General features: G+C 28.1%; 1 long non-coding RNA gene across 3 annotated transcripts; it reads right to left on the minus strand.

The window, feature by feature from the left end:
* Positions 1-589: 589 nt before the first annotated feature.
* LOC112709826 (uncharacterized) lies at positions 590-23195 on the minus strand. 3 transcript variants are annotated; one of them, XR_011866175.1, is made up of 4 exons: positions 22763-23195; positions 20305-20425; positions 2820-11172; positions 590-1201 (listed from the first exon to the last, which is right to left on the minus strand). It is a non-coding gene; the product is annotated as an uncharacterized lncRNA (long non-coding RNA). The 3 variants fall into 3 exon arrangements; XR_003156538.3 differs by lacking the exon at positions 22763-23195 and having other exon boundaries at positions 20305-22114; XR_003156537.3 differs by lacking the exon at positions 22763-23195 and having other exon boundaries at positions 590-1192; positions 20305-22113.
* Between the last annotated feature and the right edge of the window lie 490 nt (positions 23196-23685).

Consider the following 23685-nt stretch of genomic DNA (forward strand, 5'->3'; position numbering starts at 1 on the left):
TCTTTTAAAATTGAAATAAAATACTCAATTATTGACTATGAAAAAATGAGAATTTGATGGCAAGATGCAAGTAATGTAATTAGCTAAAAAGTATATAAGCATGTAAGAAATCAAGCTCAAGGCAATTGATCAAAGGAAAGGAAATTCAAGTGCTAAGAAATCTCTTGGCAAGGAGTGAGAGTCAAGGTTACCTATCCTAACTATTGACCACAAACATATGATGATTATGAAGAGTTAATCCTACTTAGTCAATCCTAACATCGAGGATAAGTCAAATAGGCATAATTGATTTCAATCCACAAGTCCTAGTCTACTCACTAATTAGCTTAGTGAAAGACTAGAGTTAATGGAAACCAAATCAATTAACTACCCTAATACATCAATTAAGAATGGATATCAATGACTCAAGGTCACCAAAGTCCTTAATTCCAAGCCAATAGTGGGAGAAAAACTACATTAAAACTAAGTCAAATATTTTATCAAACACTTGGTGTGCATGAATATAAAATCATATTAAATTGCTATAAAAATAAATTCTAAAGCTACCAAATGCAAGAAATTAATAATCAACAATTAAAGAGAGCAATAATAGCATGAAAACATAAATTGCATTAAATAAAATAGAAATTAATAAGGGTTCATCAACATGAAAAGTAACCAAAATAAAAAATTAACAAGATAAACTAAGAAGGTTTAGACAATAGAACAAAGAAAGGTAAAAAAAAACTAGATGAAAATAAGAATTAAAAAGAGAAATTAAACTAATAACTCTAATTTCTAGAGAGAAGGGGGAGCTCTTCTCTCTCTAGAAAATGACCTACAACATGATACTAAGCTACCATAATTGCTCCTCCCTTCATCATTCTTCACTTTGCCTTGAAATAGTTTCAGAACTGAGTTGGACTGGGTTTTGGAGGCCCAAAATTTGCCCCCACCGAATTACAATTAATGAGCTCATGTGACAAGGGTCACGCGTACGCATGAGTCACGCGTATGCGTTACCTGGCAAAATTCACCCTCACGCGTACGCATGAGTCATGCATACGCGTCGCCATGAGCTCACACTTGTGCGTATGCATGTATTACTGTGTGCACGCAGAGATGCTGAAACTTCCAAACTCCATTTCTTCATGATTTCTTCTCTTTTGCATGCTCTTTTCTCACTTCTTCAACCTATACTTGTCTTGGAAACCTGAAATCACTAAGCAAACACATCAAGGAATCAAATGGGATTAAAGTGAATAAAATTTAGCAATTAAAAGGCCTAAAAAGTATGTTTTTACTTTCAAGCACAACTTGGGAAAAATCATGAAACTATGCTATTTCAATAGATAAATGCAAGAAAAGTTGATGAAATTCACCCAAATAGAGCAAATAAATATTATGAAATGTGGAATCATCACATCCCCACACTTAAACAATAGTATGTCCTCATGCTATGTGAAAGAAAGATAAGAAGGAGAATTACATTTATTCAAAGTAAGAAAACTACCTATATACAATCTATCTAAATGAATGCAACTACTTAGTCAAAATAAATCAATTTCCAAGAAAGCATATATGAACATACGGGCTAAAGCAATCTTAACCAAGTCAAATCCATAATTGATTAGAGTTGTTGAAAAGAATTTACAAACTTGCTAGATAAGCAATAATAATAAGTGGAAACATGGAATTTGAGCAATCGAACCCCTCACTGGATGTGTATATGCACTCTAATCGCTCAAGTGTTTAGGATTGATTCGCTCAATTCTCCTCTAATCATGCTTTCCAAGATTTGTTTTTCATCTAACAGTCAACAATCATTCAATGTATGCATACAAATATCATGAGAACTTTTCATGGTTGTAATGGGGTTAGGGTCAAGGTAAAGATGTATATGGTCAAGTGAGCTTGAAATTTGAATCTTTGACTAATTTAAGCTCTCTCACCTACCCATTATTTACTTAATCACATACTCATACATTCACTTGTTATTATTACTTTATTTCGAAACATTTTGTCCCCCTTTTTATTACTTACTTTTTTTCCTCTCTTTTTTCTTTTTTTTCTTTTTTTTCTACTTTTTTTTTCAAACTAGAGTATATACAAAAGTATCAATACATATAGTTTAAACATTTAATGCATGAGTATATATCCAATTCTCAAGATTTTCAACAAAAGTATAAAAATTCGCTTTTACCTCAACCAAAGTTCCCAACTTTCTCACACTTAGATGATAAACACTCTCACTAGCCTAAGTTAATCAAAGATCTAAATAAGGGACATTTATTGTTTTTCGCTTTAAGGCTAGTAATGCGCTAAAATTAAGAACAAAAGGGGATTAAAATAGGCTCAAAGTTGGTTAACAAATGAAGATAAAAGGGTAGGCTATCTGGGACAAGTGAGCTAAATAAAATTATGTCCTCAATCATACAAATGCATATATACATCAAATATTGGACATAAAGAATCAAACAAATCAAAGATTACAATCATAAAAAGAGAATAACACACACAAGAATGAAAATAGTGGTTAATATGATGTAACCACATAATTAGTCTCAAAACTCACATGCTTATGTGTTCTTAGCTCAAAAACATGTTCCACAATATATTTCAAGCAAGTTTCAATGTAACAAATATCAACTCAAATCAATTAGGATATCAATGTCCTATTTAGAATATTTTTCTTGAAAAACTTCATTATTTTAACTAAGCTTATTATATATATGGAAAGAAATAGAATAAACTAAGAAAAATACAATTATAGCTATAAAATATATACAGACTAAGAAAAAAAATAAAATGTGCAAGTGTTTGAGATTAGAATTTGTCACCTAAGATTGTCGATCGATGACGACCTCCCTACACTTAAAGGTTTGCACCGTCCTCGGTGCATCCAAAGATGAGCAAGGGGGTATGGCGACTATTCGAATTGCCACCTTCAGCGGTTAGATCAACCAACTTCTGCGTGTTCTTTATCCCACTTCCCTTTTTGCTTATGGTGACTCATCCATGAAAGATGAAAAATAAGATAGTAAGATGAGTAAATGCAAAAACAAAGAAGCATAGATTGTTGAAATGCGGTAAGAATCACTAAAATAAAGTGAGTGAATTAGTTTGTGACATGAAGAAAATAAGTGTGTGAATTCTAAGTTGTGCGCAATTTAGAACACACACTAGCATGGAAAGCTATGTCACAATTACACAAAAAAACATGCACTTCACTCATTCTAGTATGCTTAAAATACTTTTAAAAAGAAAATTTGTAGGCTAAGATAAACAAATAAGTAATAAAGGAGCATAAAAGTATTCAAACAAAAATCAAAGAATTGTGAAATGGATGATAGAGAAAAGTTTGTTTGCAACACCTAAATGACATGAAGTGGAAAACATGGCAAGCATAGATCATAAAACTTAAAAAGCTCAAAAAATGTCACTAGGTGGGCTTATGATCCAATTTCACAATTCCTTAATGTCAATGCATCAACTAGGTGACTTAAATAAAAATCGATCATAGCAAGCATCACCTAATAACAAAAAAAAAATACATCAACTACATACAATTGCCAAATAACAAATAGTAAATTCAAATTACATGGTGGCTAGCTACAACATGCAATTTAGAAATTTAACAAAATTTATGAAGACAATGTCATAAGTACTTGGTATGTACAAATGTCCAATATTCGAAATTCAACCAAGTAGTCAAGTATAATCTAACCTATGCTAATAACTAACTTAATCTACTAAAATAGAAAATTAAACTAACTAACTTACTAAACACTAACTAACTAACTAACTAAAGCGGGGTATGGTAGGTGGTGAATGATAGTGATGGATGATAATTGAAGAAGAGAAAGGAAGAGAAAAGAAGAGAAGAAATGGAGAGAAAAAAAAAAAAGAAGTAGAGTGGTGTGATAACAGAGTCGTGCGTACACACACTTGTCCATGCGTACGCACAAAAAATGTAAAATTGGAGTTGTGCGCATGCATCAACATGTGCAAACGCTCCGAACAGAAGATGTGAATCGGTTTGTGCGTACGCACACATGTGTACGTCCGCACATAAAGAATTTTTTTTGGAAAATAAATCGTCAAAATTTAACACCTAATTTAACATTTATACGTACACACAGATCCGTACATACGCACAAGAGTTACTATTAATTATTATGTTATTTGAATATCACTAGGGAACTATGCACGTAAAGAAATTAAGGGTTTGCCTCACCCTCATTGATTTGTCCATGCCTAGAATGTGATATTTCATCTTTATTGATTTAATCCATGACTAACCTAATAAGAAACATAGTCACACTATAGCCATCCATTTTACAAGTTCAAAGTTCTAGTAAAACATATGTAGAAGACGTTTATATTATTATTATTATTATTATTATTATTATTATTATTTAGTGAATATTTTATGAATTTAAAATGAGATTTATTTATTTTAACCAATTTATAATCTTATTTTTATTATTATATTATTGTTGATTTTTTAAGAATATTATTAAAACTTGTTATATATTATTGGCTATTTAAAATTTGATGTCAAAATTTGTTATGTACATTTTTTAATTTATAAAAACCATAAATTTAATCTTGTCTAAACCATTTAATATGAGATTGAATTGAATCAAATTGTTTATAAAAAAGTATTTAATTCAAATTGCACTGCAAATAAAATTAGTGTTTAAATCAAATGAATTTTTGACACAAAATTAATCTAAATCGCATCGCAAATAACTCTAAATATAATATAATACTATTAGTTTACTCTAATTATGCTTTATTAGAACTGATATTGAACTTGTAAAATAGATAATAAAAGGGTAAATTACACAAACAAACTAAATGGAGATCAATATTACACCAATGTCTTAAAATGAAATGAGTTATATGTATGTCCTAAAATAACTCTATGTAAATCGAATCAACTAAATTCGATTTATGATTTTTCAATGTAAATCGAATTAATTGGATTCGATTTACTATATGTGTTGTATGAATAATAAATCGAATATAGTTTATTCGATTTACTACTTCTGTAGCATATACATATAAATCGAATTAATTTAGCTGATTTGATTTAGTACTAATATAGATTATTGACATTTACTACTTTTAAGTTAATTTATAGGATAAAACACAGATAAAATAAATGTAGTTCAATATTACACAATTATCCTAAATGAAGAATGGTACATGCATATCCGAATTCAGATTCAATTATATGTAAATTGAATCTATCTAATTCGATTTACACTTATATTATGTAAATCGAATTAATTGGATTCGATTTATTACATAAAACAATAGTAAATCAAATTAACTTTATTTAATTTATTACTTTTGCAATATATACATGTAAATCGAATTTCAAAAGTTCGATTTATACAGATTACTTACTGACATTACTACTTTTAAATTAATTATTTATTATCTATATCCTTGTAAATATTAAAAGAGGAGAGTATTAAGATTATACCTAAGATGGGCCTTTGCCCCTACTATCACCAAAAGAGAAAAAAAAAAAAACTAAGAAGCTCATCCTTTTAAATTTGAATGCTGTTGGTATGAGGGGATGTGTGTTAAAGGGAGTTGAGCTTTTCTTATACCCATCTCGTGTAATATTGAACTGCATTTATTTTATCTATGTGTTTTACCCAAAAATTATATGTATATTAGTTTATTTGCTTAAAAATTTTTGTTCATTTTTATTTCTTTTCATAAAAAAAATAATTTGCAAATAACTCTAATATTATTGAATAATTCAAAATACATTTGAACATCTCTATTTTACAATTTAAATTGTTAAGAATCAGAATAGATGATTTATGATATAAAATGCTTTTATAAATAAAATGTCTAATGTTTCAATACTAGCTACAATAAGATTGAATAGTTTATAGTGCATCTTGTTATAAAACAAGTTCACCATATATATATATATATATATATATATATTTTAAGCAGCCACTAAGGGGTGGCAAAACGAGTTCAAAATAATGGGTTGGACTCGATGATCTAACTTAGCTTATTAAACGTTATTTCATCTACTTATTAACTAGTCATTGATCACTTGATTATCTGTTTTAGTATAAAGTCTCATAGTTTTGTTTTAGTAGTAGAGATAATAACAAAATTCTTATATTTACTCATTAAAATACGTTTAGAATAGAAAGATATTCACACTCTTATAAAAAATATGTTTTATTTTTTTTAATTAATGTAGAATTATATATATATATTTATAATGAAATAATAAATAGTTAAAAATGACACCTAAAATATTATAAGTATATCAATTTGGTTTAAGAAAAAGGAATATATATGTAAAGGTGTAAATATTCCATAAAAAGGTTAAAAAGTATATTGAATTACAAAATAATATTTTATTTCTATTTCTTTTTTCTTAAAATTCTAATTCGCAAACAACTTTAAAGAAAAATTAAAAAAAAAAACCTTCAAGATAATATGGATTAGACTAAAGTCTTCTTGGTTGAAATTATGTTTATTTTCTTTTTATTGTGAGTTTCTTATATAGCTTGTCCAAAAAGTTCTTTATATTTTTTAGTAATTGTTAAATAATTCTAAAAAATATTTTACATTTCTATTTTATAATTGAATTCTTTAGAAATTAGAATAAATTATTTGTTATGCAATTAATGCTTTTATATATAAACAAAATGTTTAAAGTTTCATTGCTAGATGTGATAAGATTGAATAGTTGCATTTTTTTATGAAACAAGTTCACACAATAAATTTATAACGTCAAAAAATAGAACAATTTCGTCATAACATAGATCTCATAGAAAAAATAAAACAGTGTGCAATTGACTAAACGCCTTGAATATGAAAAATTTGAATTTATATATATATGTCAATCTATACTAATTACTTCAAGGCGTTTAGTCAATTGCATATTATTTTCATTTTCAAGACGTTTAGTCAATTGCACATTATTTCATTTTTTCTGTGACATCTATATCATGATGAAATTGTTCTATTTCTTGACGTTACAGATTTATTGTGTGAACTTGTTTTATAAAAAAAATTAAATTATTCAATCTTATCACATCTAACAATGAAACTTTAAACATTTTGTTTATATATAAAAGATTAATTCCATAACAAATAATTTATTCTAATTCCTAAAGTATTAAATTATAAAATAAAAATGCAAACTATTTTTTAAAATTATTTAACAATTACTAAAAGATATATTATATTATATTTAGGGTTATTTGTGATGCGATTTAGATCTGTTTTGTGTCAAAAATTCATCTGATTTAAACATTAATTTTACTTGCAATGCAATTTGGATTAAATACTTTTTTATAAACAATCTGATTCAATTCAATCTAATATCAAGCGGTTTAGACATGATTAAATTTGTGATTTTATAAATTAAAAAAATATACATAACAAGTGTAAATCCTAGAAAATTAGCAAATAATTAGTCAATAAATTAATTTTTAATAAAAAATTAAAAATGTGAATATTATATTAAATTAGGATAGAGCTCATTAAAACGAAAATTTTGACACAAATTTCAAAGAATTTGACCCCAAGATTGAACTGAACGAGACGAACCGATTGAATTGGGCCCAAAATGGGCCCAAGGCCCAACTAGTCAGCCCAAGTAATTAAAGAAGGGGCACTCTTCTTCCCTTCACTCAGCAAACACGCTGAAGCAGCACGCATGGTGAAAGGGAAGAAGACATAAACCTAACACACCACTTTCTATCCATCATAACTTCTTCATCCGAACTCCGATCGTCGCATCGTTTGTGGCTACACATTTACCGTGTCGAGCTCTACAATTCTATCAGAACAATTTTTTTGGTAAATTACTTTAACACTTCAGCTTCTCCTTCTCCTCAATTTTAGAAAATTATGTGTGCCCAAGTTGAGAATTTGTTAACTTTGATTCTCTAGGTTCAAATTAGCTTGTGGAGCTTGTTGATTTTGGTTCTCTTGGTCTGACATACGGTAAAGTTTCTTGCCTTGGCCAAATTCTTGGTTTTGAGTATGTAAATTCTGAATTTTGAATCATATATGCATAATAGGTGTGAACTAGTGTGTGTATACAAGTTTTGGGATTGAATTGTGGACATTTGAAGGCTTGGTGAAGGATTGGCATCAAGGTCTTGGTGGTTTTGTGAATTGTGGGGCTGTGTGTATGACTTAAGGGTTGCCTTGGACCAATGCGGGAATCGGCCAAGGTATGATTTAGGTTTTGCGCATTTAATATGTAATGCTATGGGAAAACTTAGGCTAGAGAACTATAGGATAAGTTGAAGTGGTTGAATATGTTGAATGATTAATCTTTATGATGTTGATTGATAACTTGATGTTAGACATGTGTTGAGGAATATGGTCATGGTGAATTTATGATGTTTTCTTGGTGCTTGGTTGTAGTTGAGCAATTGACAATGTAAGTTAAATATGTACATATGTATGCTAGTATAATGATGATGTTAATGTTGATGGAGGTGAGAACTTAGTATGTGATTTGATGAAAAGTGAAGTTTGAAGAGTTTGTGATTTGTTGAATAGGTGGTGGACTTGTATTGAGATGCTATGTATGTGTATTGGTGTATTGGTGCTGATTAATTGGGATAAGAAGTAGGTATGGTGAGTTGAATTTTATAGAAAAGGAAGGTTTGAGGTTTTGAACGAAACTTGATTTTTATTAACTTTGGCAGTCCATAACTCGAACCTCAAATTTTGGATGACGATGATACTTGTTTCAAATTAAAGACGGTTTTATAAGCTTGAGAACGATATAAATTTTGTGAAAAACCAAATTCTGTAGGAGAAGTTATGGACACTGAAAATCTGGTGCGAAAAACTGAAAATTTTTAAAATACAGCAGAACCAGAGTTTCTGGTGTGTGCCTACACACACTGATGTCCGCACACACCCAGCAGTAGCAACAATTTTACTTGTGCATATGCACACCTTTGTGCGCACGCACACTTGGTGTTTTACAAAAAATGTGCGTACGCACGAACGCACGCATCAGAATATGCTTTATGCCGGTGGCGCTCACATAGGTGAGGCGCACGCACACCAAGTAGTTTCTGGTTGGTGTGCACACACACACGCTCTACCTTTCACAAACTGTGCACACGCATACCTGTGTGCATCTGCACGCACTCTGTTTCTCTAGCACTCGTATTTTTATGATTCAAACATGGTTTCGATCCTCTAAACCTTTTTTTTTCTTTTAGCCCTAGATCTTATTAATAAACTTAGTAATTAGTTGAAACTAGGAAATTGAGGTAACTCGGGGATGAAGAAAAGGGTAAACGTGATGAATTATAAGAGAATGATGTGAAAGCTAAATGAATTCATGTTGCTATGGCTATAAAGAACGAATGTAAGGAAATGATGATGATAAATGATGAGATTTAGGGATGACTGTGTATGGCCAAAATGGTCGATATGGAAAGTTGAGGACGGAAGTTCCCTCTCTTGTCGTGATGTAGATGTGGGGAAGGTGGAAAGACACTCTCCTTCGTATTATTTCCCCCACATTCTTCTCTGGTTGTAAGGTGGAAAGGCACACTCATTCGATATGGAAAGGCACTCTCCTTCTTGAAACCTCCAGGAGAAGGTGGAAAGGCACTCTCCTTCGTTTATGATCCTCTTGGAGATGCGCAACCTAGAGACTAATGTTTGGGTTAGCTACTAGATGTGTCGGATTCTGACAAAGTAATCGACACGTGAGCTCAAGGCCAGTAAGATAGACATTCATCATGTGCATTTTGTTTATTTTGTCTGCTATGCATCACTTGGGATTGCCTAACTGAATATATATCATACTAACTGTTATATTTCCAACTTGCACTATCTGTTTTCTACTTGTGCGTAAAATTGTTTGATTATTTGTCTCTGCTAAACCAATGGTGATGGAGGAGCGGAGGAAGGGTGGACCGGTTTGGTGTTAATGTTAGGTTTAGAGTAAGTAAGTTTAGAACTCTTTAGGTTACCTACCCCTATTTATGGCTTCTTCTTAGAGTTTAACTTTTATAACTGTATGATGGCATTCTAGGATTGCCTCTGGCATTTCCAAGACCTTATATATTATATGCGTGGCACCTTTACCATGCTGAGAACCTCCGGTTCTCACCCCATACTACGTTGTTGTTTTCAAATACAGGTCGAGAGGCACCTCGCTAAGCGTCTGGATCCCTGAAGCGGAGTAGTCCATGGGTTCTTTCGATTATCAGTTTGTGTACATATGTACTTAGCTTTCTCTTCAAGAAACTTGATTATTTTGTCCCTCATAGAGGTTAAAGGAGAGTTAAGGTTTTATTTCTGTATTTTGGGTATTTTGGGATACTTGTATATGTATGTAAATATTCTCCGGCCAGCCTTGGCTTCGCAGGCTGAGTCAATGGCTAGTTATGCTGTATTCTTGGCTATTTATCCACTCTTTCGCTTATTCATATCTAAGATCTTTAGGTTCTTAGCCCGCAAGTAATTCCGTTTTCTGACTGTTGCGCTTTTTATTTTGCGATTTTGATTTATCCGTTTTTCAAGACTCCTAGTATATTATACTTTTCCGCTATTATACGTATGTATTTTTTGATTAGAGGTCTGTAACACCGCACTACTTCTGTTTTACGACTTAAGCGTAAAGTTCTGTGTAGTAGGGTATTACAACAAGTCTCGATATCAAATTTTAAATAACCAACTATAACATAACAAGTTTTAATAATATTTTAAAAAATCAACAATAACATAATAATAAAAACAAAATTATAGATTGGTTAAAATAAATAAATCTCATTTTAAATTTATAAAATATTTACTAAATAATAATAATAATAATAATAATAATAATAATAATAATAATATAAACGTTTTCTACATATGCTTTACTAGAACTTTGAACTTGTAAGATGGATGGGTATAGTATGACTATATTCCTTATTAGGTTAATCATGAATTAAATCAATAAAGATGAAATATCTACATTCTAAACATGGAATAATCAATAAAGATGAGGCAAACTCTTGATTTCTTCAGGTGCATGGTTCCCTAGTGATATTCAAATAACTTAATAATTAATAATAACTCAAGCCATTAGCCTATATCAATATTTGCACATAAAAGTAAGATGAATCCATGTACCTTTCAGCTTTGTCTTTACTCACTCCAATTCCTCACCTACATACACACCATCAATAAATAAAACCAATAAAAAAAAAAGAATGAGGCAATTATAAAATAGTACCTTAAACAACTGCACGAGATAAGAATAAACAAAAATAATAAAAAAAATAAAATTATGACAAAATTTATATATTTTATTAGGCTAAATTTTTAAATTAGTGTGAAACTTTTTTATTGTTATCATAAACTAATGTAAAATAATAATTTACTACTCATGTGGCACCTCATGACGTACACTTCATCATCTATTTTTTTTTCTCTTCTGCTTAAACGCCACTCTCTGTATTCAAAGACTTGAAAATGATGATCTTAACATGCCCAGCTTCTTCAATATATTATTATTATATGATTTATTTATCTATTTGTTTATTTTAAATTTTACAACTAATAATAACAAATAGAAAGATAATTTTGTCCAAAAATAAAAAAATATGGTTGTAATACTAAACTTAATGTTAAGAATGGTTTTAATTTTTATTCCAAATAATAATAATAATAATAATAATAATAATAATAATAATAATAATAATAAGTATATATTAAAGTTCAAATAAATTTGCAAAAATTTTTTACTTACCCTTGCTTCTATTTATATGTATAAAATTTGCAGGTTGTGGGGGGTGCACAACATAATTGAACAACTTACTTCATCAAGTTATCAGGGTTTTGCATGTGTGTTTTATTTAGACAATAATTAATAATTATAATAATGTGACATGGATTCATCAGGTTGTTATTTTAAAATTATTTTGTCAATTATAAAACTCTTTTATTATTATTATTTTTATGTTTTTCATCCGTTGAATCTGCAATGTATTATGATAAAAATATATTATTTGAATTGTGAAATATATATTTAAAGTTGTTTTTATTATTTAACGATTTATTTGAATAACTACTAAAATAGTAATACATGCATGCCCTCTTATTTTCTTATTTCTTACTTGTAACAATAATAATAAATTATTAATTCAATTTTGTTACATCTACACTACTTTTATAATAAATACTATTGAAAAAAATCTCATGTCCTAAGTTGTTTAAACTGTGATGTTAATGGTTTGATGAACCAAAAGAGATTAAGAGAGGAAGAAGAAAGATAAATTATTCTCATCGTTAAAAGAATAAAAAATCTCCTTAAAAATATCTATTAAGTTATTACATTTTATATACTACATACTCTTTATGTATTTTCACTAAAAAAATTATAACAAATAAACTTACATTTACTATTGATAAAAAAATAATTTAAATAACAACTATTTTAAAATTAATATTTTTTCTTAACAATTAAATATATATTTTCTTTGTTTTTAATTAAAAATAATATAAATACATAATTGATTAATAATAATTATATTTTTATGCAAATGTCGTCAATGGTATTTAGTATATAAATAATATATTTCATAATAATTAATTAATTATTAAGACTTAGCTATTATAAATTTAAGAGTCTCTTTATATTACTGTTTATTAAAGGTTGAGTCATCTTTTTACTTTGCACGCTTTACATCATCTAGTGACTAATAAGGTTAATAGAGACACGACTTAGAAATGAAAAGAATATTTGTTTTGAAAAAAATATATATATTTTTTGTATGCGAAATAATGAGATGCTTTGTTTGTTAATTGTTACGTGTGAATGCATAGTAATAGAATCTTTGATCTATGTCTAAACTTCATTTTCACTCTCATTTTAATTTTTTCTCTTTAATATGTAAATTTTTGACACAGTTACACTATTTGATAATTTTTATACATAATGATGATGAGTTTTATCAATTTAATTATCAAATTGAGATATTTTACTATAAAATTTGAAAATTACTTGACATCTCATCACACTACTTTATTATTTCAATGTATAATTTAGTGTTCAAAGTACAATTAAAGGATTCATTTATTAATCTTCAATTTTAAAAGAAAATGATAAATTTAATTATCAAAATTAATTAATATAATGTGATTTTGTGATATCGATGTTATTTTTAATTACTTTCTATTTAGCATACATGCATGTATTTTTTAATTTTAAGTATGTACAATTGATATGATGTATATCCACAATTTTATGTTATAAAATTTGCTTTTATGATTCTGTTCCAAAAAAAATTACTTTATGGATAAAGCTAAGAAAAGATGTTATTGTGCGATTAATAAAACAATACAAAATATATAAATAAAACAACTATAATATTTTTGTTCTCCACATATCTCTCAGGAAGGAACTAAGGAAAAAAAATATAAAAAATAAAAACTAAACGAATTAAAATAACTACTGATAAACATAAAAAAATTGTGGAATTTTCATTAACTTTTTCAAAGTATAAAAATAAAAGACAACTCGTTTATCCTTATTTTAAATAATTATTTTTTATAATAAAATAATAAATATTAAACTCTTAAACATATATAACAATTAATTACTAAGACATAGTTATTGCGAAGTCATCAATTACTTTCTGTCAATTGATTAAACGTCTACAATTGCTAAAACATAATTATTGTTCTTCTTTTTTTTTTTATTGATAGTGAGCCAACAAGTTAATAATCATATTTAGTATTAACTTTTTTTATATACAATTTTAAATTCATCAATAAGAGGAAAATGATATCCCAAATCAAATCTTTTTAAGAAATTTTTAGTTAAACATTTTAGTCTTTAATAAATTTTATTCATTAAATTAATTCTCAAATTTTTAATAATTAAAATTTTTTTAAAATTTATATTAAATTCATTGGTACTAACTTGAGATATTACTCATAAAAAGAACATATCACAAGAACAATGTCACGTTTAAGTCATTTTTTATCTGTATTTTTATTTTTTATAAATTTATTTATACATTGTATAACATGATTCTACAATATAATCATTATTATGTAATATTTTATCATTTTTAAGAATTTTTTTTATATTTTTATATAAAACTTTTGTTATGGATTTCAGAAGATAAATAGACATTTTTTTATTTTATAAGACTACAGTATTGTTAATTTTGGCTAATATTAGATTTAATGCCATCAACAAAAATGTTAAAAAAATTGTTTTAGAAAGCGTAATATAGCAAGTGTTATCCAATATTAAATTATTAATTTACATTTTGAGTAGTTATTTAAATATTAATTTAATTTATGTATTTTTTTATTTTATTTTATTTATTTAGCGGGTTAGGGGTTAAAAAAATTAAATGAATATAAATCTAAAAGAAAATATAAGAAATTAACTTTTAAATAATTAATATTAGTTAATTTTTATTTTTGAAGAATTTAAAATTAAAATTTATATTAAAAAAAGTTATGTTTTAAATTCGGTCCAAAATGATGGGTAAATATTACTCTTTAGAAGACCTACATGCATTATGGCCTTTGCGTGGTACATACGACTCTTTTTATATGTGAATACCGACACAAAATTATTAAATGTTCTCCACGTAAATTATAATTTTTACCCTAGTATATAAAATAATAAGTTACTAATAAATATTTATAAGAAAGTCACTTTAGTATACGTGACATAAATTAATAGGAGAGAATAAATCTTTTATTTTACTTTCAGCACACAAAATCATGACCCCACCAAAGCACCAACACATGACCCAAAGAAAAGAGTGTGAACACTAACATGATAATGTTATTCTACATTACACTTGTTTCATGAACTTATAAATTCTTTGTCATGGGTACTAATAATTTTTCATCAATAAGACCATCACCAAAACTCTAAAACAAAACAACATAATATCTAATATCTTATTGTGCAATCATTATGGTCGATTCCTTTTCTTGTCAATACCACATTCAAATCCTTTTATTTTGTTTATTACTGTGTATAACCATGTGTAATTTCAAAATTTTTTACTGTGATAAGAAAGATAAGAACACTTTATTTAAATTTAAGCGTGGAATCACATATGTCTTTGGCATATTTTTTTTATGGTCCATTAAAAAAAAATTTGTTGCCAATAGAAGGGAGTTTACTGTGATAACATCACGGTAAAAAAAAAAAAAAAAAAAACTGAATCTCTATTATCCAAAAATTTATCCTATTTATGATAATAATCTTGACAAGTCGTATGACTCAACCTGTCTTTTTTATTTGATTTTCAATTTCTAAGTTATTTAGATTTAGACAACAATAACTTCAACAACATCCAATATTATGGTCAACGTGAAAATTCTTCCAATAACATTCACTATATTGATTTGTCAAATAATGACAATCTTAAAGCTGATAAAATATTCCATTAAATTTCTAATTTTTTTTTCTCTGCAGTATTTTGACCTCAGTGGCATTAGTCTTTAAAAGGAAACTAATTCATTTTCAGAGTTATATTCAAAGCATTGTGGACTTCGAAACATCTATTCATCCCTTTACTATGTCAATCTTATTGCACTTAAAGTCTTGAGTTACAAAGTCAGATTTAATCTTAGTTTTGGTATCTCAACTATTCTCTTATCCAAAAATTTGATGCAAGGCCAACTTCCTGAAATACTTTCATACTTTTAAGGCCTTAAATCCTTGTATTTGGCTGAAAATGATTCCAATAGATCCATTCTAATTTAGATGGGTCAACTTGAAGAACTACAATACCTAGTTCTTTTTAGAAATTTATTTTCAGGTCTTTTTTTTACAAGTTTAAAAAATTTGTCATCTTTGACTATGTTATATTTTGAATTAAATTTTTTTACAGGAAACATTTCTGAAAAAAATTTCACTCCTTCTCAAAACTTAAAACATTTAAGTTTAGGCTCACAATTATTGATCTTTGACTTTGATCCTTAATAGATCTCTCATTTTCAACTTCAAGATTTGATGTTAGATACTATGAGTTCTAAACCTTTTTTTTGTGCATATATACACAAAATTCTCTGCCACTTCTTATTATTATGAACTCAAAAATTTCATTGGGACCAATTGAAAAGTTCTTGAAGTTTGTTTCTGATTAAATTCAGCATCTTTTTTTGTATAACAATTCAATCAATGACAGTATTTTGAATATGCGGCTTAATTCTAAAGTATTATTGCTAGATGGCAATAATTTAATAAGTAATATGTCACGAATATCACCAAATATTACTCTTTTAAATTTATCTAACAACTTTTTGTCCGGATCTATGCATTTTTTATTTTTTATGTCACAAGATAAAAAAAATAATTTAAAATATTTGGATCTCTCTCGTAATCTTTTATCAGGAGAGGTTTCAGATTATTGGATGCATTGAAAATGATATTAACTTGAAAGACAATAATTTTAAATGTCAAATTCTCCACTCAATAAATACTTTGTCCAACCTAATTTTATTTAATTTATTTAATAATAGATTTTCTAAAAAAGTGCCTCTCATTGAGAAATTGTGAAAAGCTTCTCATTCTTAATCTAGGTGAAAATAAATTTTCATGAGTTATATTAAATTGGGTAAGACAAAGTATAATTGTGCTCCAATTACAATCCAACCTACTTAGTGGTAATATTTTCACTACAATATAAAAACTTCATTTTTTTAAGATATTGGATATTTCAAATAACAAATTATCCGGACCAATACTAAGATACTGTAGCAACATGGCAAGTATGATCTCCAAAAATGAATCATTTGATTCATTTGGTGGTACTATTCCTATTATTTTTCACAAAAACTACTTTATTTTTCTCTTTACTTGTAATTTACTATGCTCATTAAGGGTATTAAATTAGATTATACACATTCAATGCGTACCATTGATTTTTCAAGTAACATTCTATCTGGATTGATACCAATAGAATTGTTTATGTTCAGTAGATTACTGTCTTTGGATTTATCCCACAATTAATTTATGAGAATGATTGCACAAGATATTGACAACTTGGTATTAGTGAAATCTCTTGATCTCTCAAGCAACTTTTTTCGGAACAAATTTCTCAGGCCATGTCTAGTTTGTCTTTTCTCAAAGACCTGAATCTCTCTTATAATAGTTTTGAGAGCAAAATTCCATCAAGAACTCAACTTCAAGAGTTTCAAAATTTTAGCTATATGAAAAATCTAAACCTATGTGAACCTTCACTCACAAGGATATGCTCACACGATGAGAAACTACCAAATAAAAAACAGATGAGAGAAGATGATGATAATGATGATGACAACTTTGAATTTTATTTATGGTTCTAAATGAGATCAAAATTTGAATTTGCCACAAGTTTGTGACATCCAAATCCTAATTCTACAAAGAATCATGAATAAAATTCAAAGTTATCATCATCATTCTTATCATCTTCTCTTAGCTGCTTTTTATTTGGTAATTTCTCATCGTATTAACATATTCTTGTGAGTGAAAATTCATATAGGTTTGAATTTTTCATATAACAAAATTTTTAAAACCCTTTAAGGTTAGGTTCCTTATTGAATTCGGGCCTCAAAACTATTATAAAAGAGATTCAGGTCTTCCAGAAAAAGTAAACTAGACATGACGTGAAAAATTTGTCCTGAAAATAAGTTGTTTGAGAGATCAACAAATTCCAATAATATCAAGTTGTTAATATCTTGTGGAATGATTTCCATCAATTGATTGTGAGATAAATTTAAAGACTGCAATCCACTAAGCATAAACAATTTTATTAGTATCGATTCAGATAAATTGTTACTTAAAAAATTAAAGATACGCATTGAATGTGTATAATCTAATTTAATATCTTTAATGAACATAATAAGATTATAAGTGAAGAGAAAAATAAAGTAATTTTTGTGAAAAATCATAGGAATAATAACCCCAAATGATGAATTAAATTATTCATTTTTAGAAATCATGCTTGTCATGTTGCGACAACATCTTGGTATTGATCCTGATAATTTGTTATTTGAAAGATCCAATATCTTGAGAAAATGAAGCTTGCATATTATAGTGGAGATATTACCACTAAATAAGTTGGATCGTAATTTGAACGTGATTATACTTTGCCCCACCTAATTTGATATAGCTCCTAAAAACTTATTTTCACCTAGAATAAGAACACGAAATTTTTTACAATTTCTCAATGAAAGAGACACTTCTCCAAATAATCTATTATTGAATAAAATAAATAAAATTAGGTTAGACAAAATACATATTGAGTGGAGAATTTAGCTTCTTAAATTATTGTCTTTCAAGTTAATATGCTGTAATAATTTTTAATGTATCTAACAATTTGGAACCTTCCTTAATAAAAAGATTACGAGAGATCCAAATATTTTAAATTATTTTTTTATTTTGTGACATAAAAAATGAGAAATGGATCCAGACAAAGAACTGTTAGATAAATCTAAAAGAGTGACATTTGGTGATATTTGAGACATATTACCTCTCAAATTTATCCAACAATAATATTTTGAAATTAAGCAACACATTCAAAATTTTGCCATCGATTGAATTATTATCCAAAAAAAATGTTAAATTTGATCAGAATTAATTAATAAACTTTTTCTACTTTTCAATTGATTCCAATAAAATTCTTAAGCTCATAATGGTTAAAAGTAATATAGAGTTTTGTGTATATATCCACACAAGAAGTTTGGAGTTCACAATATCTAACATCAGAGTTTGAAATTGAAAAAGAGAGATTCATTCAGGATCAAAATCAAAGATCAATGATTGTGAACCTAAAACTAAATCTTCTAGGTTTGAAAAGGAGCGAAATTTTTTTTAGAAATATTTCCTATAAAAAAAATTTGATTCAAGATATAACATAATCAAAGGTGACAGATTTTTCTAACTTATAAGAAAAGAACTTGAAAAATGAAATTTTAAAAAGAAATAGATCTTATAGTTTTTAAGTTGACTCACCTAAATTGAAATGGATCCATTGAGATCATTCTCATCCAAATATAAGGATTTAAAGCCTTGAAAGTATTGAAGTGTTTGAGGTTGGCCTTGCATAGAATTTTTGGAGAAGAGAATAGTTAAGATACTAAAATTAAAATTAAATCCAATTTGATAACTTAAGACTTTAAGTGCAATAAAATTGGCATATTAAAAAGATAGATAGATGTCTCAAAGTCCACAATATTTTAAATATAATTCTAAAAGTGCGAATCAATTTTCTTTTGAAGATTAATGTCATTGAAATCGAGATACTGTAAAGAAAAAAAGATTAAAAATCTAATGGAATATATTATCCTCTTTCAAATTGTCATTATTTAACAAATTAAGATGGTAGATATTGTTAAAAGAGTTTTTACGCTGATTATGATATTGAGTGATGTTAAAGTTATTGTTGTCCAAATTTAAATAACTTAAAAATTGAAAATCATACAAAAAAGATATATTAAGTTTACCTATTAGATAATGCGATTTGTTAAGATTATTATCATAAACGTGATAAATTTCATGGTAGTGTTTACACTTTTTTTTTCTTTGGGTCATGTGTTATACTTTAGTGGAATCATAATTTTGTGTGCTAAAAGTAAAATAAAAGATTTATTCTCTTCCATTAATTTATGCCACGTACACTAAAGGGTCTTTGTTATAAATATTTGTTAATAATTTATTATTTAATTAATATACTAGAGTAAGATTATAATGTACGTCGAGAACACTAACTAATTTTGTACCCGTGTTTACATACAAAAGGAGTAGTGTATACCATGTAAAGGTCATAACACATGTAAGTCTTCCAACAAGTAATATTTATTCATTATTTTAGACTAAATTTAAGACATAACTAACTTTTTTTAATATAAATTTTAATTTTAAATTCTTCAAAAAAAATTAATATTAATTATTTAAAAGTTGATTCTTTATATTTTTTTAGGTTTATATTCATTTTTATATTCATAATAATATATAAAATTAATCTATTGTATTACTATTTACGAAAGAAAATATTTTTACACTTTATAATATGAAGAAGGAAAAGTCTAGGGACCAGCAGTTTTGTTGAATTTTGGCCAGCATGTAACCAGCAGAGAAAGGTGAACCATTGGATGAAATCTCACACCATCAAATCATCATTGATGACTAGTTGATGGCTAACAATCACAAAAATTGCTGGCCCCTAGCATTGCTCTATGAAGAATACATTTATATACACTTCAAATAAACTTTATGAATAAACTAAAAAATTCAGATAAAATTTTAATAATAACAATAATAATAATAATAATACGTACCTGGTTCTTGACTGGACTAACAGCTTCAACCCAAGGTGATGCCTCTTCCGGCGTCAGATCGGAGAACTTCCTGACACCGTGCTCCGCCGATGGATCCAGCTTCGCCCTCCACAGGTTCGCCCTGCATCACACCGATCAAACAAAGTCAGTTACAGTTACAACTCTCAACTAACAATATCAAAAACTAGGAAAATAGCTCCTCCTCCTCCTCCTTTTGTTTGATCTCGGAGATGGCGCAAGAGCGGTTATGCCGCCGCCGTTACTCTCTCCGTCGTCCTCAGCGAAGATGAAGTGTCTTGGGACAGCAGACTGGAAGTCTTCGACTTCATTGTAACTCTTGGCAATCGGCGTCGAGCCTTCGAGGAAACTATTGCCGGAGAAGTTGAAGTGTCTGAGGTTCCGAAACGAGCGAATAGAAACCGGGACACGACCTACAAAGAGGTTGTCGGCGACGTTTAGCTTTTCCAAGTTCGGAAAATACTTGAGGAACTTGTTGGAGGAGACATCGAGGAGTCGGAGCCTTGCAAGCGAAGAAAGGTGAGGCGGGACTTCGCCGGAGAAGCCGTTGCCACGGAGGTCGAGGATTTCCAGCTTCTTGAGGTTGACTATGGAGTTTGGGATGCGGTTAACGAGGTGGTTATCAGATAAAGAGAGTTCTTTAAGCTCAGTGAGGTGTCCAATGGCGGAAGAGAGGGTTCTATTGAGATTCTTGGAGGAGGTAGGTGGCTCTGGCGGTGTCGCAGAACACATCATAAGCCTTGACCGTTGACTAAAAGTGCATTGAGAGTTGAGACCAAGGTCTCTTTGGAGAATTCTAAAGGCGTTGAGGTCTGAAGGGTGGAGATCAAGCTTAGCTTTGATGATTGAAGAGAAAGAAGAAGATAGGATTTTATGAAGCCATTGAAGAAGAAAAAGAAGAGAATGGTGTTTTTTGAATTTTTTATGTGTTTGTTTAATGGTTGTTTGATGTTTATAAACATTATAAGGTGCTAAAAGCGAGTGGAATTTTTTTGCTGATGGGTCCCTCTTTGGACTGAATTTTCCACCAGCACTCCGGGGAGTTTACCCATTCAAAGTTTTTTATTTTATTTTGGAGTAATTAGCAAGTTGAACTTCAACAAATTTTCGATCACATTTATTGGTTTTTTAATAAATTTTTGTTTTTATTTTTTATTTTTGAAAATTAATTTTGTTAAACAAATTAATTTTTTTATAATTTTAAAAGAGAATTAATATGTCTAATATTTTTTAGATTCTAATTATTCAATAATAAAATTTATTAGAGATTAATTTGTCTAATATTTACAAAAACGAACCTATGCATATAGTAGTGGGGCAAGTGCCCCGAGTCTCCCATTTAAATTAAAAAATTTATTTAGACTGGTTATTAATATTTTCATAAGTCGTTGTAGTTTGTTGTTGTGTAAGCACCGAGTTCTTTTCTTTTTTCTGGGACTGAGAGTCTGTAATCACCGATCGAAAAAAAAAGTGTTATCATAGAAGAAAAAATGTCTAATTTCTATACATACTATTTTAAGAAAAAATATTTTTAAAAAAAAAATACATAATTAAAAAATACATAATAATAAGACTTGATTAGATATTAGTATGAATGAAGTTGTGGCCGTTATGAAAAACTACCACAAAATAAACTCATGACACTTCAAATTTTAATTTTTTTTAAAATAACTAAAATATTTTTTGAGTGATTTAAACCGCGACAAATAAAAAAAAATTACATTCGTCAATAATAAAGTTAAAGTGGAACTTAATTTGGCTGCATTTATATAGCATAATGTTATTAATTTCATAAAAAAAAACCTTTTTTATTAATAACAAAAAAGGGTGTAAATTACACAATGACTTGACTCATTCTTTATGAAGTCTAACACGACAAAGACCCTCCAAATAGTTTATATATTTATATATATAGTAAATAACACTAGAAGTGTTTATAAACATCATATATTCTTATAATAATTTTATTGTTATGTTTTATAAAAATAAAAATATAAAAAATACACAACTTAAATTTTATAAAAAAATAGTATATACTTTTAAGATTATACTACGTGTACACTAAAATTAATTACTAAAACTAATCATCAATATAAAATATATATTGAAATGTAAATATATATTAAAAATAAATTAAATTATACATATATTTGTATATAAATATATTAGTGTCTGATTTTAGTCTATAAATAATATTTTTGATATGTTTATATACTTTCATATTCTATGTTTGTTCTTATTACTTACAATGAAACTTCCTTACCCCCTTTTTATAAGCTTATAAAGTCTTTTGGATAGTAAAAGCATAACGTTTTTAATGGTTTTGGGTCAAGTCAACCCACGAAGTCAACAAGTCAAGTCGAAACAGGTCTACACACATGATTTGCAGCATGTAATAATGCATAAAATAGAGAAGTAGTATAAAAAGTTAATTAAAAACCTTTGGATGGTACGACAGCTGCCCCTCCCCGCATTATGTAAATTGATTGAGTGAGCGTGGGCCAAAACAAAGAAAATAATCCATCACCATTCACCAGTGTTTGAATAAGGGATATGTTAGAAACAATAGACTAAATTAGAGAAAGGATTTGTGTATTATTTGATTGTATTTAAATTGTCTATTTAAATTATCTAGAATGATACAATATGAAATTATATTTATAGGTATTAAGAGAATTGTAATAATAAAGACGTAATCTCCTATAATAAATATTCAGATATACTAAATAATACTAATTGATCTTAATTGATCCTAATAATATTGTAACAGAGCAAATAAGAAATGAAACAATAAAGAAGAATGAGTGGAAGAGGAGGAGAAAGAAGATTGGAGAGGCATGAGAAGAAAGAAGGATAATAAAAGGTTGTATGAATGTTGGGAGTGTTGAGTCTCAGAAAACCAAAACAAAGTAATCTATTTATAAACAAGAGTTAGTGATTGAATTGGATGATTAGTGGCTTCTCATTTGTCACATTGGTCAAACTTGATGGCTTTGTAAAATCAGCAAGAGTTGCCACCGAAAGAAACAAAATTTGGCACTCTATAAAGTTGGTGCTATAGTGCAAATTTTTCACTTTAATCTTGTTCCCTTTTTTCCTCTCTATGCACTAGTTCATTCTAAGTCTGTTCTAAGTTTTCACCAAAACTATTATTGAAGAAGAAAAAGAAGAGCATATAGAAATAGGAGTGGGGTTAGAACTTATACGTAACTGAATTATAATGCATTAAGATATTGCTTCGTAAAATGGTGGCTTGTTGTAAAACCAGAGATACATGAACATGAGCAGTATACAACACCATCACCATGCCTAAATATATCAAGAAAAAAAAAATGCTAACGATGAGTAAATATTATTTGTTAG

This window comes from Arachis hypogaea, chromosome 9 (assembly GCF_003086295.3).
Source record: "Arachis hypogaea cultivar Tifrunner chromosome 9, arahy.Tifrunner.gnm2.J5K5, whole genome shotgun sequence".
Classification (NCBI taxonomy): Eukaryota; Viridiplantae; Streptophyta; class Magnoliopsida; order Fabales; family Fabaceae; genus Arachis; species Arachis hypogaea.